General features: G+C 42.5%; 1 pseudogene across 1 annotated transcript; it reads right to left on the reverse strand.

The window, feature by feature from the left end:
• Positions 1 to 223: 223 nt before the first annotated feature.
• On the reverse strand, positions 224 to 8,198 carry LOC308477120 (polycystin family receptor for egg jelly pseudogene; annotated as a pseudogene). Its single transcript has one exon. The product of its transcript is annotated as a polycystin family receptor for egg jelly pseudogene (transcript).
• Between the last annotated feature and the right edge of the window lie 7,113 nt (positions 8,199 to 15,311).

Consider the following 15,311-nt stretch of genomic DNA (forward strand, 5'->3'; position numbering starts at 1 on the left):
TAGCCTCCCCCCCCCCCTTGGCACATGGCATCTGACCCACCCCTGCAGGCTCTGCTTGGGATGACTGGTCTATTAAAGGACATTGAACTAAATATCCTTTTCCTAATTTTGTATAAGAGTTCATACGTACTTGAAACCAAGGAGAATCAGTTTTAAATTATGAGACAACCATCTGAAGTGGAAATAATTATGAAGGAAGAGAATGGAAACTGTGGAGATCAGCTTGGGACAGAAATATTATGCAATTTATTCAACGTTTACTCTGTCTTTCTCAAACAGAAAGATAAACAATTTTCTTGCCATTTACTTGCCTGCTTCTCAAGCCGCACACATAGTCATCCTTGACCACAGATCTTCCAAATATTACAGTGCTGACATGATCACTGTCACTTGTGGGTGGTGTCTGACGGGTGATGGAAAACCAAATACTTTGGATCTTCAGAACCACAAAGTTTATTGCTTCTGCTTCATCAGAATGTTGTTCATAAGTAGGTTGTTTCATTGAGTTATAAGTAGAGATTATTAGGGCTCTCCATAAATTGATGAAAATAAACATCATTGTAAACATACATGAAGCCTGAAAAAATATCCCTAGCCACAGGTTGGATGAAAAACTAGCTAGTTTAACTGCTCCAAAACAATATGAAACTACAGTCTGGAGGGAAAGAATCCAAGTATGAAAACTCCACTCACTTTGGCCAAATGTTAGGTACCCAAATGATGTGAATACAGAAAAGTATACGGCCGCAAACAGAGTCAAATTAACAAACTCAGGAAAAGCTACTGACATTGTTTTTTCTGCAAGGCGCACATTGTACAAGAATCTGAAATATCGGTATGGTTTCAAAATCAGAAGGAAGACCAAAAAACCTGAAATCATCATGTAGAGTTGATCGATTTGGGAAACTACATGGAAGGGAACAAATTGTTCTGGATTAAGTAGATGAAATTCCAACAATGTAAATGCCAGCTTAAATTTCAGTGCAATTAACAACAGAAAAAACATAGAGGTTGTCTTTATTGCGAAGTTATTTACGTTAGTTGCTGTTTGAAGATAACCTATCCTTTCTTGACGTAACATGTTAAATTCATCAGCAAGATAAAAGGCAAGAATATACACTATAACTCCATACACAACCCTCTTAGAGGTGGGTTCATACTGGAAAATAGAGAGTTTGTAAGAATGAACTACCAAACTTGAATTAACGACACCTATATCAGTAGTCTCAAATACGATAGAAATGCTGCAGAATAGATCCACATCTGGATTAAAAGTTGTTAACTCAAAAATCACTGCCCAGGTCCGATTATCAAGCCAGTTGTTTCTTTGCAGATCATCCATCCTCATTGTTGTATTGGGTCGTTGCTCTCCAGGAAAAAAATAAAAAGAATATCCTCCAGGCCCGTATGAATCTACAACACCATATGATTTATATTCCCATTGGTCAATGTCTGACTGGTATGTAAATCCTTGAAAACTGCTGGAGTGCTTGGAAGTTGGTTGATTGGTTGGGATTGTCCATGACCCAAGATAGTTACTTTGATCTTCTGGATCACTGTTATATTTATAGCGGCAGTGGCTTTCACTAATCATATGACCTTGCGCAAAGTTGCGAGCAGGGAAACATTCCTTTTCAGTATTCTTCGCTCTTACTTGCCTCATTCTGGGCAAACCAAGAATTTTAGACCAAGATTCTGAAACATAGGTAGGGTGGTAGTCATTATGTATTAAGGGCAGAAAGACGTTGCTCGTCCACATGTAAATATGCTCCAGCTTATTTACATCTGATAAACCAAACGAGAATTGATTATATATAGCTTTATTGTAATAAAAAGTGGTGGTGGGTTCTGCGGAAAATGCAGCAATGAAAACACAGGATGAATAGACAAGGTGAATTACGATGTCCTTTACAAAGACAAATGCTAAGTGTTGAGCCCTTACTCTTTTCCTCAAGACTATGACTTCATCCTCTGTTAAAGGTTCATATTCCTTGCTGTGTCTAAGTTTGGAAAGATCATGGTGAATCTTTCTCAGATCTTTCTCATCCACACTTGATTGGATCAGCTTCATATTCTGGTACTGTTCTGTGCTTATCCAGGGGATGTTTTTACAGTATTTGAGACTTATAGTACTCATAGCAGATATGAGAGACAACTTCATGGTTTGCAGCAAAAACACACTCTCAAAAAATGATGTCATGGATGCTATAAACCACTCCATTGATGTTGTATAGCCATAGGTCAAACCATATAATATAATGAAAGATGAAGAAACTCCAGATATGAGAAAGACCAGTGTCCAAGAGACATATCTGCACCACCATGAAAAGCGTGGCATTTTATTAAAGAACATGAACTCTGGGTGCAGCGGCTCCTCTTTTTCGAAAGTAGTACTTGTGTCCTTGTCTGTTGCATTATTGTTGCTAGCATTGCTTTCTGATAATGGCAGATGCTGGTCTTTCCCATTTGAATATGCTGATTTGCCTTCTTTCTCAAGGGTTTCAGGCATAAGAGAGGGGCTTCTTCTTGACCCATTTCTCGTGTTATGCAGCAAAGGCTTCTCCTCGGAATATGTAAACAAGATTTGTATGGTCAGTTGTAAAGGAATAGAAAACAAAGCGCTCACAAATCCAATATACATAGATTTCAGATACCGTAGTTGCACTGAAAGAATCTCCCGATCATCTGCACCACTGAAGAACATGATGTTGAATAGCAAATTACACAGCATTATTACTAAGCAACAAGATACCCTTTGTACCCTCGTGAAAGAACCGGTGACAACCTGAGAAAATATTGAGAGCCATATATGATTGTCTTCCAAGTCCTTGGCAAAGCTTATCCAGAAGTAATCCATTTTATCTAAGCTTGATTTTAGGTTTTTAGCAACAATTGATCGTTCTATTTTGCCATCAGCCTTGCCAAGACCTAACCAGTTTCTACATATAAACAGCCAAGATTTTTTAGTGTGCATATTTTGTACTTTGATTCTGCTTAGGAACCAGTTAGGGGAGGAACCCCCTGTATTGTGCCAGACATGAAGAGAAAGAAGATCCCCTAAATCATATTTAGTAGTTAGGAGAAATGTGTCAACAGCTGCACGAAAGAGAGTTGGAAACTGTGGGTGTTTCAAGTGATGTACATCACTGACACCATTTTTACCTATCAATTCAAGAAAAACATCTGCTGTGGTTCCTGATCCCAAGCGACTTCCTGTGTATACAGTGACCACATAGCGCACTTTATGGTAGGGGTCATTGTCAGGTAAAACTAGTATTTTGTTTTTTCTTTTCAAATCAGCTTTATCTTTGATCATGGCCCAGGTAGTACACAAGATGTAGCCTGAAAAAATGAAAAACACAGCCAGCATTGTCACTGGGTTTGTGTCAAAGTCTGCTGAGAGGACCTTGTTTATATCCAAAGGATTAGGGTACAAAATGAAGCTGCCAGCTACAAATCTGACAGCATGAGAAGCCTCCAGTGATCGGCGTCTGCTTCTTGTTGTGCTGTGGGCTTTTGCTTCACAGATGCAGTGTATCTTGGACCAGGTGGTCTGAGAGCCCAGACGGCACAATCCTTCTTTCCACTGTTTCTGAATGCCATCCATACCTAGACAATTGGGTGTATAAACAGCAATGCGGACAATCTTTCTGGTTTGTCCTCTCACAATTGGGTGTGATTGTAGTACAACTGAAATGTTCCACTTGCTTGCTTTATTGCCTTGGAGTGGAGACTGAAGCAATGACTGAGGAAGACAAAGTATGCGCACAGCCTTAAATGCACAGTTAGTGATGCCAGGATTCATTTCACGTGGTGCTGGAGGTTTGTCATGGAAAACAATATAAGAAGCTATTGGAGAATGGCTGACATTGAGTCCCAGATAGATAGATATGTTGAAAGTAACTTCCATATTGCACAAAATCTGGATAAATACATACTTGAAGTTTCCTTTGACTTCAATACTAAATCCACCAGTTGTTTTGGAAAGCTTTTTATCTGGCCCAATTGTCAGATTAAATGTTGCAAAGTCCTTATTTTTCCTTGCCATGATAACTTCCACCACCTCGGGGGTAACCCCCAAGATATCACCATTAGCTTTGACTCCTACCGTTTTGAATCCAGTCACTACTGTATGAATATCTGCTGCATCTGCCATCCAAGGGAAGGGATTCTCTTCAAACACATAATGAACTGTGGAAACCACAGCATCTGCTGGTAACTCAATGTGGTTCTCCTGCTTCAGCTGAGGATAAAAGTAGTTCTTGAATTGTCTTCCCTTAGAGAAAGTCCTAGAAACCTCCCACTTTTCACCTTTCCATAAGTGAATTGACCAGTTTTTAGCTTCCATATTAGTTTCATGTTCCCCAGGGACTTTACCTTGTAAGATGAGGTCAGCTAATATTCCTGTCACAGAAATTATTTCTTTAATTGCATTGACATTGACATTTCTATGGTTTAAGAGAGAAGCACTCAACACATTGGACAAGCCAGTAAATATACCATTGCCAAGGACTTCTGCTTCCTGTGACCCTAGATCTTTGTCCCTGAGCCTTTTGAGAGCTTCAGTGGCCTCTTTTAGTGTTCTGACCGCAAACAGTTGTGCTTTCCTATTAACTTCATTAGCATCCTGTGTCACTTGACAAATACTTGAGACCGTTTGGGCTATCATCTGTATTTCAGTCAAAGGAATCACTGCAGACACATTAAGGAGGATTTCCCGCAAATCAGTTTTAGAGCCTTGACTGGTTGGCAGAGTCTCAATATTATTTAATACAGAGGCCACCATATAGGTAAGAAAGCCTATATTAAAGTAATCTTTAGTTTCAAGGAAAAAGGACATAGGGCCACTTTGCCCACTGATTAAACCATACAGTTCACGGAGAAGAACAGTTGGTTTACTTCTTGGATCATAAACATTTGCTTCCAAAGTTACTTCAGAAAATACTCCATAGGCATCGTATACTTGAACATATATGTCTAAGGCATACTTTTTAGATGGAATACCAGCAGGAAGAAATGATGGAGGGGTTTTTTGCTGATGACCAATATACACTATTATTCCAAATGTATTATTTTGCACAGAAGATATTGCAGTCATTCTTGTTAGATCTGAATGTGCTATCACTTTGTATGTAAGAGGTCCATTTTTTTCTTCAAATCCAGTACACTGGACAATGAATTTTGTACGGAATGCTATGCCTTCCCTTGGATAAATGATACATTTTCCAGTCCGAGGTGGAGAGCTAACATAAAATGAATGCCTATAAACAGCTGATTGTTTTCCCTTTGTGCTTACTTTCAGGCTAAGAGTATAGAATTTGTCTTCCATGTATCTGAATGCCAATGAATTTATATGCATGTATGGCTTTGATCTCCCAGTTGTAGTTTTGGAAGCCCAATCAAAATGTATTTCCTTAGAGTCTGCTGAAAGAAGTGACCAAAGGTAGACTGTTTGACTAGTTTTTGCACAATTTAGACATCTTGCGGACAGAATGAATCGCTCTGTTACTTTGATGGTTTTCCCACAATTTTCTAAACAAGTGGCATCCAGTATTGGTACAGAACCAGGCAGCACATGAACTGTTTGGAATGCATGGGCTGATTTGTGCTGCTTCAGAATTACTAGAATAAAATAATATTTTGTGTTTGCCTGAAATGTATTAGGTTCTACTTTTTGAACTGGAGCACTTGAATGTGTCCAGCGTATATCTACTTGATTTGGACAGCATTTTCCCTCTGGGCTCAACCTCATTGTTGAATAGTCCAATTCCCGTTTGGTGCAATACCAATTAAAGGTGATTCCTTCAAGGGGGTTGGCTGAATAAGGATCAGAAGAAGCAGATGCATCCAAAGTCCAATGATCAGAAACACCAACTGTCCGGAACAAACCACCAGCTATGATTGCTACCAGGTCATTTTCTAGAATTTGGAGAAATACTGAATCAGACTCCATGATTTTTATATTATATGCAGGAAGGTACACTGTCATGGTCATATTTACATGATGAAAGCCATAAAATAAGACATTTCTAGGTATATGAAATATGATTCCACTTGTATTTATCTCATCAGGTAGCTTAAGAGGATTTGGCCAGTCTGGAATAGAATATGCAGCTTCAAGGCTATAGATTTTCCACAGTATATCTATATCTGCACTTGTCCTGCACTGTGCCTTTGCAGTTGCTTGCAAAGTAATTGCTGACTCTCTCCTATAATGTATGATTGGATCAGAGAAATCAGGTTTATGGATTATAGCTGTCAGTTCATGACAGTAACTTTGCTGACAGGCCACTGTTGGGTGTAGGACCTTTGACGCGAAAGTATTGATACTGGCTTTTAAAACAGCACGTGCAAGTCCACTTTTGCTGCAATTCACTTTGGCTACAAAGCCCATGTATTGTGAAGGTCGGATAGATAAAACAGAGGGAGGGAGAAAATGGGCAGCATCTTTGACACCGTTACTGTAAGAATAAGTGTTGTTCCAAAGGAGGTACTCTTTCCTGGAATTAAAAAGTTGAAGGTTAAAGACCCACTCACACTGCAGCAGTGGATGTTGCACGGGAATAAACCACACAATATAGACCAATCTTTTGTCAGGAGAATGTCCATTGAAAACGTGAACTTCAATATCTTTTTCACCTAGAGACCTGAACAAAGTCCCTTTCCGGTTCAGATACACATGGATGCTGAACTTGGACAATTGCAGCTGCATGAATTCAACAATGATCAGGTAACAGAGGCTCTGCTCCTCGTAAAAGATATAGTGGGAGCTGTAGCCCTTCCTAGTGGTGGTAGTAGTGCTGTCTTCCTGTGTAGAATAGTACAATCCCAGTGTATGGCTAAAAATGTAGATGCCTCTTCTGGTTTTCTGTGGATTGAGTGTGAGATAAGTTGCGGCTCCAGTGCTTGCTCTGAAAATCAAAGTCTTATTAAAGAAATCAAGTTTTCCTGCCAGCTTTTCAGGCATCTTCTCATTAGTACGGAAATAGACACTGGCCACCACTTTCTCCCTGGAATTTTGTGGTTTGCGAACAGCACAGAAATCACTTTGCAGAGCAAAAGGATTATAACTGTAGGAGTCAGACCATTCCTCCAAACCCTGCACATCCACCAGTGTGTAAGCTGTTATTTTGGAGCTGAGGGGTTGGAGAGTCCATGAAAGATTGAGGGTCCTGTGAGGAAGGCTGAGCAGTGTGGAGGAGGTGCTGAACACATGGAGCAGAGTAGGCTGCACATAGAAGCTCAGGCTACGTCCAAGTGGAGGTCCATTCTCAATATGGAGTGAAGCGGTGTAGAATCCACGGAGCTGGTAGCGCACAGTTATGTAGTAGCTGTAATATGATGTACATGCTTGGTGCATTTCTGCATGAGGATAAACAGTAGGTGCAAGTGGCTCGCTATAGAGGTTGCTGGGGATGAGGAGGTCTTCAGGAACACCCCCTTGACTCTTGAAGCGGTAACTCCAGGTGGAACTCTTGAGGCGTGCGCACCAACCCAGCTGCACTGGTTGCCACTCATGAATAGGTAAAGTACGTGGCGAGAGGAGGAAAAGACGGACATCCTGCCTGGAAATTTCAATTGTCAGGTTCTTATGAGCACATGTGGCTACATGGCACGAAACGGATACACACTGCACTGTGACACGAATAAAAGCCCATGGTGGATGGAGGCCTCCCCGAGTCAGAGCTGCACCTAACACCAGCTCACCTGACCAGCGATTTGTATTCTTTACCAAGATGGAGTCTTGGTACCACTGACAGTGAGGAGGGGGTACCGTGTCCAGCTTTTCCTCCTTGATCTCTGAAGGCAGACTTTGGGCTCTTGAATACTTCAGGTCAATTCTCTCATCCCAGAAGCATGAAACACGAAGTTCGTTGTCATGCTTCTGATAGACACGGTGTTGTGGGTTTGAGCAGGTGACCAACAGTGGGGGTGGTAGAAAACGAAAGGGTACAGCTGTTGCATACTGAGAACAGTAACAGAAGAGGAAGACAAGAAGCATCTTTGGTTTGATGGTTCAGGAGCAGCAGCTGACTACCAGCATCAACAGTTCCACACACAATAATTGTTTTAATTCTAGAATCTTTTACTTGTTGCCCCAAGCAACTAAGGTTCACGTGCAATACAGAAGTAACATTTCTTTCTTTATATTCCTGATTCCATATATATATATATATATATATATATCTCAAGTTGATCCTGATCTTTTTAAATATAAAGCAATGATTATGTTTGTGCTGTACAAATGAATAAAAGGTTATGTATATTTACTTGAATAAATTGCTGGCTGTTTGCATTTTAGAAATTCCATAGGCTATTAGAATCATAGAATCATAGAGTTGGAAGAGACCACAAGGGCCATCGAGTCCAACCCCCTGCCAAGCAGGAAACACCATCAGAGCACTCCTGACATATGGTTGTCAAGCCTCTGCTTAAAGACCTCCAAAGAAGGAGACTCCACCACACTCCTTGGCAGCAAATTCCACTGTCGAACAGCTCTTACTGTCAGGAAGTTCTTCCTAATGTTTAGGTGGAATCTTCTTCATGGATTTGAAAGTAGCATGCAGTAATATTGCTAGACTCCCACTGGGTCAGAAATTATAAACAGTAAATATAGTCGCCTATTTCCTATATATCAGTACAGTGGTACCTCGGGTTAAATACTTAATTCATCCCGGAGGTCCGTTCTTAACCTGAAGCTGTTCTTAACCTGAAGCGCCACTTTAGCTAATAGGGCCTCCTGCTGCTGCCGCACCGCCGGAGCACGATTTCTGTTCTCATCCTGAAGCAAAGTTCTTAACCTGAAGCGTATGTAACCTGAAGCGTATGTAACCTGAGGTACCACTGTATAGGTTAAAATTACTTATAAAATATAGACACTTGTTAGCATCAGCAAGAATATATATTGACATTTTTAAATTTAATTTTTATATGAATTATATGGTTAAAGTTTTAGATGAGTTGAAATTCACTCCTGTTGCTATTTTGTATCAAAAGTTGTTATTACTGATGTATTTCTTTTATCCATGATTTGATTATGGATGAGGAAGCTGAGTTGGTTTGCATTATCAAGACCTGTCTGGATGAGCACGGTGGAGATGGTCTCACCCTGCTTTGCCCACCTGGGTATTCAATGGAGCACTGGGCACACTCTGGGGTCAGATAGAATTTACTGTAGTCTATAGGAATTATTTCTCTCTCCAGGCTTTGCCCTGCTTGAATGGAGACCTAGAGGGCTTGTGCCTGGTACTGGACAGTTGGTACAGATTAAGGATTCTGCTGGTTTACTGCCTGCCTCACTGCCCAGCAGTCTCCCTGCCTGAGCTGACAGAGATAGTCTTGGAGGTGGAGTTGAGGACTCCAAAACTGTTGGTTCCATTAATTCTGGGGCAGCTCAGGACCTTATGGCTGCTATGTTGAAGTCCTGGCTGACTTGTGGAATACACAAATGCCCTTGGGCCATGATCACTCCTGCGTGCCCTCTCCTGCTTTACCTTCTTCTTTTTCTTCTTTGATCACTTGTAGCAGAGTAAGATTGTCTTCCATGAACACAGTATTAACAGTGAGTCCGTTATGGGGTTTTGGAAGATGCCTGTGCATGAATCAGATCAGTGCATGCTGACCACCACACAGTCTTTGCAGTAAGGCTCTGTTACGATAGCATGCTGCAACCTTCATTTGCCTTCACAGCCATTGTAACATATCACTTATCTTCTGCCTATTTTGCCATTGAGGACTTCCTGGATCATTCTTTGTCTAGTGCTGGGATAGGCAACCTAAGGCCCTGGGGCCAGATGCAGCCCAATCACCTTCTAAATCTGGCCCGCAGATGGTCCGGGAATCAGTGTGTTTGTAAATGAGTAGAATGTGTCCTTTTATTTAAAATGCATCTCTGGGTTATTTGTGGAGCATAGGAATTCGTTCATTCCCCCCCCCCAAAAAAATAGTCCGCCCCCCTACAAGGTCTGAGGGACAGTGGACTAGCCCATGGCTGAAATAGGTTGCTGACCCCTGGTCTAACTCCTTCCCCTTGACCTTACTGCCTTGGGTGACCCTACCAGGAGTACGAGACTCCGGACGGCTTCACTCACAAGGGTAACAGGTACAGATAGGTAGCCGTGTTGGTCTGCCATAGTCAAAATAAAAAAAATCCTTCCAGTAGCACCTTTAAGACCAACTAAGTTAGTTCTTGGTATGAGCTTTCGTGTGCAAGCACACTTCTTCAGATACACTGAAACAGAAGTTGCCAGATCCTTCTATATAGTGAGAAGGTGGGGAGGGGTATTACTCAGAAGAGTGGTGGGAATGGGAGATTGGCAGATAGCTGAGATGAGCCTGCTGACGACTCTTAACGACTGTAATAGGTCTTACAGGAAAAGGCAAGGGGTGAGAAGGTGAGAAATGGCTTAGTCATGTATAATGGGATAAGAATCCAATGTCTTTGTTCAAACCAGGTCTCTCCATGGTTTTAAGTTTGGTAATGAGTTGCAATTCAGCAGCTTCTCTTTCCAGTCTATTTCTGAAATTCCTTTGTAGTAAAACAGCTACTTTGAGATCTTGTATAGAATGTCCTGGGAGATTGAAGTGTTCTCCTACTGGTTTCTCTGTTTTGTGATTCTTGATGTCAGATTTATGTCCATTTATTCTTTGGCGTAAGGTTTGGCCTGTTTGTCCAATATAGAGAGCTGAAGGACACTGTTGGCATTTGATGCCATACACAATGTTAGATGATGAGCAATTGAATAGTCCCGAGATGGTATGTGTGATGTTGTTGGGGCCAGTAATGGTGTTGTCCGGGTGTATGTGGCAGCAAAGTTGGCATCTGGGTTTATTGCAGGCTCTGGTGCCAGTGTCCGTGTTAAGTCTGGTTGTAGTATTATTGTGGGTTAGGAGTTGTTTAAGATTGGGTGGCTGTCTGTAGGCAATGAAAGGTCTTCCTCCCAGAGCTTGAGAAAGAGAACTGTCATTGTCCAGGAGAGGTTGTAGATCTCTGATGATGCGTTGTACTGTTTTAACTTGGGAGCTGTATGTGATGACTAGAGGTGTTCTGTTATTTTCTTTTTTGGGTCTGTCTTGCAGCAAGTTCTCTCTGGGTATAAGTCTGGCTCTGTTGATCTGTTGTCTAACTTCATCTGCTGGGTATTTTAGTTCTGAAAAGGTTTGCTGTAGATCTCTTAGGTGAGAGTCTCTGTCTGTAGAATTGGAACAGATGCGGCTGTAACGTAGTGCCTGGCTATATACAATGGACTGTTTGGTATGTTTGGGATGGTAGCTAGAGGCATGTAGATATGTTTGTCGGTCAGTTGGTTTACGGTATAAGGTGGTGTCTATGCGCCCATCCTGTATTTTTATAGTAGTGTCCAAAAAATGTATTTCTTGCATAGATTGATTCATTGTAAGGTTGATTGTGGGGTGAAAATCATTAAATTTCTGGTGAAAGGTGTCCAGGGTCTGTTGACCATGTGTCCAGATGATAAAAATATCGTCAATGTATCGCAGGTACAAGAGAGGTTTGAGTGGGTAGGAGTTTAGGAAACGTTGTTCTAAATCTGCCATGAAGATGTTGGCATACTGTGGGGCCATGCGGGTGCCCATTGCTGTGCCGCTGATCTGAAGGAACAGGTCATCACCGAATTTGAAGTTGTTGTGGGTAAGGACAAATTGGCAGAGTTTGGTGGCAAGGTCCGCTGTGGTTTTATCTGAAATGGTGTTCCTTATAGCTTGTAAACCATCGTTGTGTGGGATGTTGGTATACGGAGATTCCACATCCATAGTAGCTAGTATAGTATTGTTGGGAAGATTGTTTAAAGATTGTATTTTCCTCAGAAAATCTGTGGTGTCACGTACATAGCTGGGAGCACTGATGGCATATGGTTTCAGAACAGAGTCCATATAACCGGAGACACCCACTGTAATAGTGCCAATACCTGAAATGATGGGGCGTCCTGGATTTCCTGGTTTGTGTATTTTAGGTAGAAGATAGAAAGTTCCTGGTCGAGGTTCTGTTGGTGTGTTGGTGAGGATCTGTTCTTGGATGTGTGGGGGTAGCTCCTTAACAATCTTGTTCAGTTCTTTCTTGTATTCTTGTGTGGGGTCTGAGTCCAATTTTGTGTAAAAGGCGGTATTGGAAAGTTGTCTGTGAGCCTCCTGAATGTAGTCAGTTTTGTTCATGATGACGACAGCTCCACCTTTGTCTGCTTCTTTAATTATAATGTCTGGGTTGTTTCTGAGATTATCTATGGCTCTCCTTTCAGCATGGTTTAGATTTTGTTGTAAGCGATGGTGTTTTCTGGTCACATCTGTTTGGATTCTGTGGCGGAAGCAGTCAATGTACAAGTCCAGTGTGGTATTGCGTCCATCAGGAGGGGTCCATGTGGAGTCCCTTTTTGTGTAACACTTTTTCGGAGGTAGTTGGTGGTCAGTGTTCTGTTGGGAGGGTGGTTGTTGTTCTCCAGTGGGTTGAGAGGTGTTGTGTTGTGAAGTTGTTGTTTGTTCTGATTTGTCTTGTTGTTGTGTGTGTTGAAAATACTCCTTCAGGCGTAAACGGCGGAAAAATGCTTCCAAGTCCCCGTAGAACTGAATCATGTGTGGGGATTTGGCAGGGCAGAATGACAGTCCATGTGAAAGGACTGATTCCTCGGCTGGGCTGAGTGCTTGCTGTGAGAGATTGACAATATTGTTGATCTTGTTTTGATTAGTAGCCTGTAGGTTGGAAAGGTTAGAGAGTTTCTTGTTTTTCTGTTTTTTCAGTAGCTCCAGTTGAGAGTGGTAAATGTTTTGTTTTTCCTTTTGGAACTCTTGCCAAGCTTGGTGGTTCCTGATAGAGTTGTCTAATACAAGGAGTTCCTCCTTTATTAGCTTCTGTTTAGAGTAGAGAACGCTGATCAGATGTTTGAGCAGCTTCTTAGAGAAAGTGTTGCATAGTTTTCTTGCATATTCAGTGGGATACGTGGATTGTAGAGGGTTCTTAATTCTAAGACCCTTGGGTATAATGTCCAGGTTCTTGCATTTAGTAAGAAAGAAGATATCAGTCTGTACCTGTGCAAGTTTCTTGGTGAGGTTGATGGACTTCCATTTCATGCGGCTCAATGTGGTGCCTTCCATGGTTCCAGTTACAGATAGGTAGCCGTGTTGGTCTGCCATAGTCAAAATAAAAAAAATCCTTCCAGTAGCACCTTTAAGACCAACTAAGTTAGTTCTTGGTATGAGCTTTCGTGTGCAAGCACACTTCTTCAGATACACTGAAACAGAAGTTGCCAGATCCTTCTATATAGTGAGAAGGTGGGGAGGGGTATTACTCAGAAGGGTGGTGGGAATGGGAGATTGGCAGATAGCTGAGATGAGCCTGCTGACGACTCTTAACGACTGTAATAGGTCTTACAGGAAAAGGCAAGGGGTGAGAAGGTGAGAAATGGCTTAGTCATGTATAATGGGATAAGAATCCAATGTCTTTGTTCAAACCAGGTCTCTCCATGGTTTTAAGTTTGGTAATGAGTTGCAATTCAGCAGCTTCTCTTTCCAGTCTATTTCTGAAATTCCTTTGTAGTAAAACAGCTACTTTGAGATCTTGTATAGAATGTCCTGGGAGATTGAAGTGTTCTCCTACTGGTTTCTCTGTTTTGTGATTCTTGATGTCAGATTTATGTCCATTTATTCTTTGGCGTAAGGTTTGGCCTGTTTGTCCAATATAGAGAGCTGAAGGACACTGTTGGCATTTGATGCCATACACAATGTTAGATGATGAGCAATTGAATAGTCCCGAGATGGTATGTGTGATGTTGTTGGGGCCAGTAATGGTGTTGTCCGGGTGTATGTGGCAGCAAAGTTGGCATCTGGGTTTATTGCAGGCTCTGGTGCCAGTGTCCGTGTTAAGTCTGGTTGTAGTATTATTGTGGGTTAGGAGTTGTTTAAGATTGGGTGGCTGTCTGTAGGCAATGAAAGGTCTTCCTCCCAGAGCTTGAGAAAGAGAACTGTCATTGTCCAGGAGAGGTTGTAGATCTCTGATGATGCGTTGTACTGTTTTAACTTGGGAGCTGTATGTGATGACTAGAGGTGTTCTGTTATTTTCTTTTTTGGGTCTGTCTTGCAGCAAGTTCTCTCTGGGTATAAGTCTGGTAACTGGGTATAAGGGTAACAGGAACATTCAAGCCCACTCCCCATGACAAGGTGATGATCCTGCTTTATAGAGCCCATCTGGCTTCTTGCTATACATCAGAGCTAGGGAAATTAAACAAGTTGAGGGACATGAAATATACTCAGAGGCAAGAGTGGATTTCATGCTCTTTATTCAGCTCATAGTGGGGAGGAGGAATGAAAGTTCCCCCCAAAATCTGCTTTATATACATTATTTACACAATGGGCCACACGTGATTGGCTAATTCTGGGATTCTCCTGTCAGGTTGCGGATTCACTTCCACCTGGAGCTGGATTGGGTGGCTCCTGCGGACCAATCATACTGCTGCATTGTTCTAGGACCAATCAGACTGCTGCATTCTGAATCCTATTGTTCTAGGACTGATCAGACTGCTGCATTTTGGATCCTATTCAACTCAGTACATAACAGGACAGATGTAAACAGGGCTTTTTTCAGCCGGAACATGCCAGAACTCTGTTCCAGCAACTCTCAGGCAGCGTTCAAAATTAACTGGGTGCCAGCCCTTTGTGAGGAAATGGAGGTGTCCAGGCGCCAGGTCAGTGCCAGGCTGGTGTGGCTGCAATGACATGCCAGTCAGCTGTGTGCACAGCACCAAAAGACTCCCCAGCTGAAAGAGCCCCCATCCTGCTCCTGCTTGCCCGCCAGCAGCCTCAGGCAGTCCCACTCTGCAAGCCACAGATGGGGCGGCTTTGCACCCTGGGCCTTGCAGACTTCGCCCCCCAGTCACACGTCAGGTTCTGTGCACTTGGCTAGCGCCGCCTGTTCTGTCTTTGGGGAGTGGGGGGCGAGCGGGAAGAAAGAGGCAGCTCACCTGCCCCAGGAAGGAGCCTCAGGAAGGAGCCCCAAGGAAGGAGAGATGGGCTGGCTCATCTGGGGAGCTGAGCGGCAGGCCTGCAAGGCGCTGGGCTGAAAGCGCCTCAGCTCCCGTGGGGAGAGCTGAGGTGGTTTATAGCCAAACCATGATGTTTGGCTGATGATACATTGTGATGTTGAAAACCGAACACTGCCTAACCCCACCCCCACCCCCCAGTTACGCATTTCCAGCAAGTCACACGGGCATTACACAATTCTCACAACTTTAGAGTTTCACCCTCAAAAGGCCACCAAGTTATGGGCCACTGTATTCCTTCCCATACTCCGATGGGGGCCTGACCTT

The sequence above is a fragment of the Podarcis pityusensis genome, assembly GCF_964106645.2.
Source record: "Podarcis pityusensis genome assembly, chromosome: 5".
NCBI classification, from domain to species: Eukaryota; Metazoa; Chordata; class Lepidosauria; order Squamata; family Lacertidae; genus Podarcis; species Podarcis pityusensis.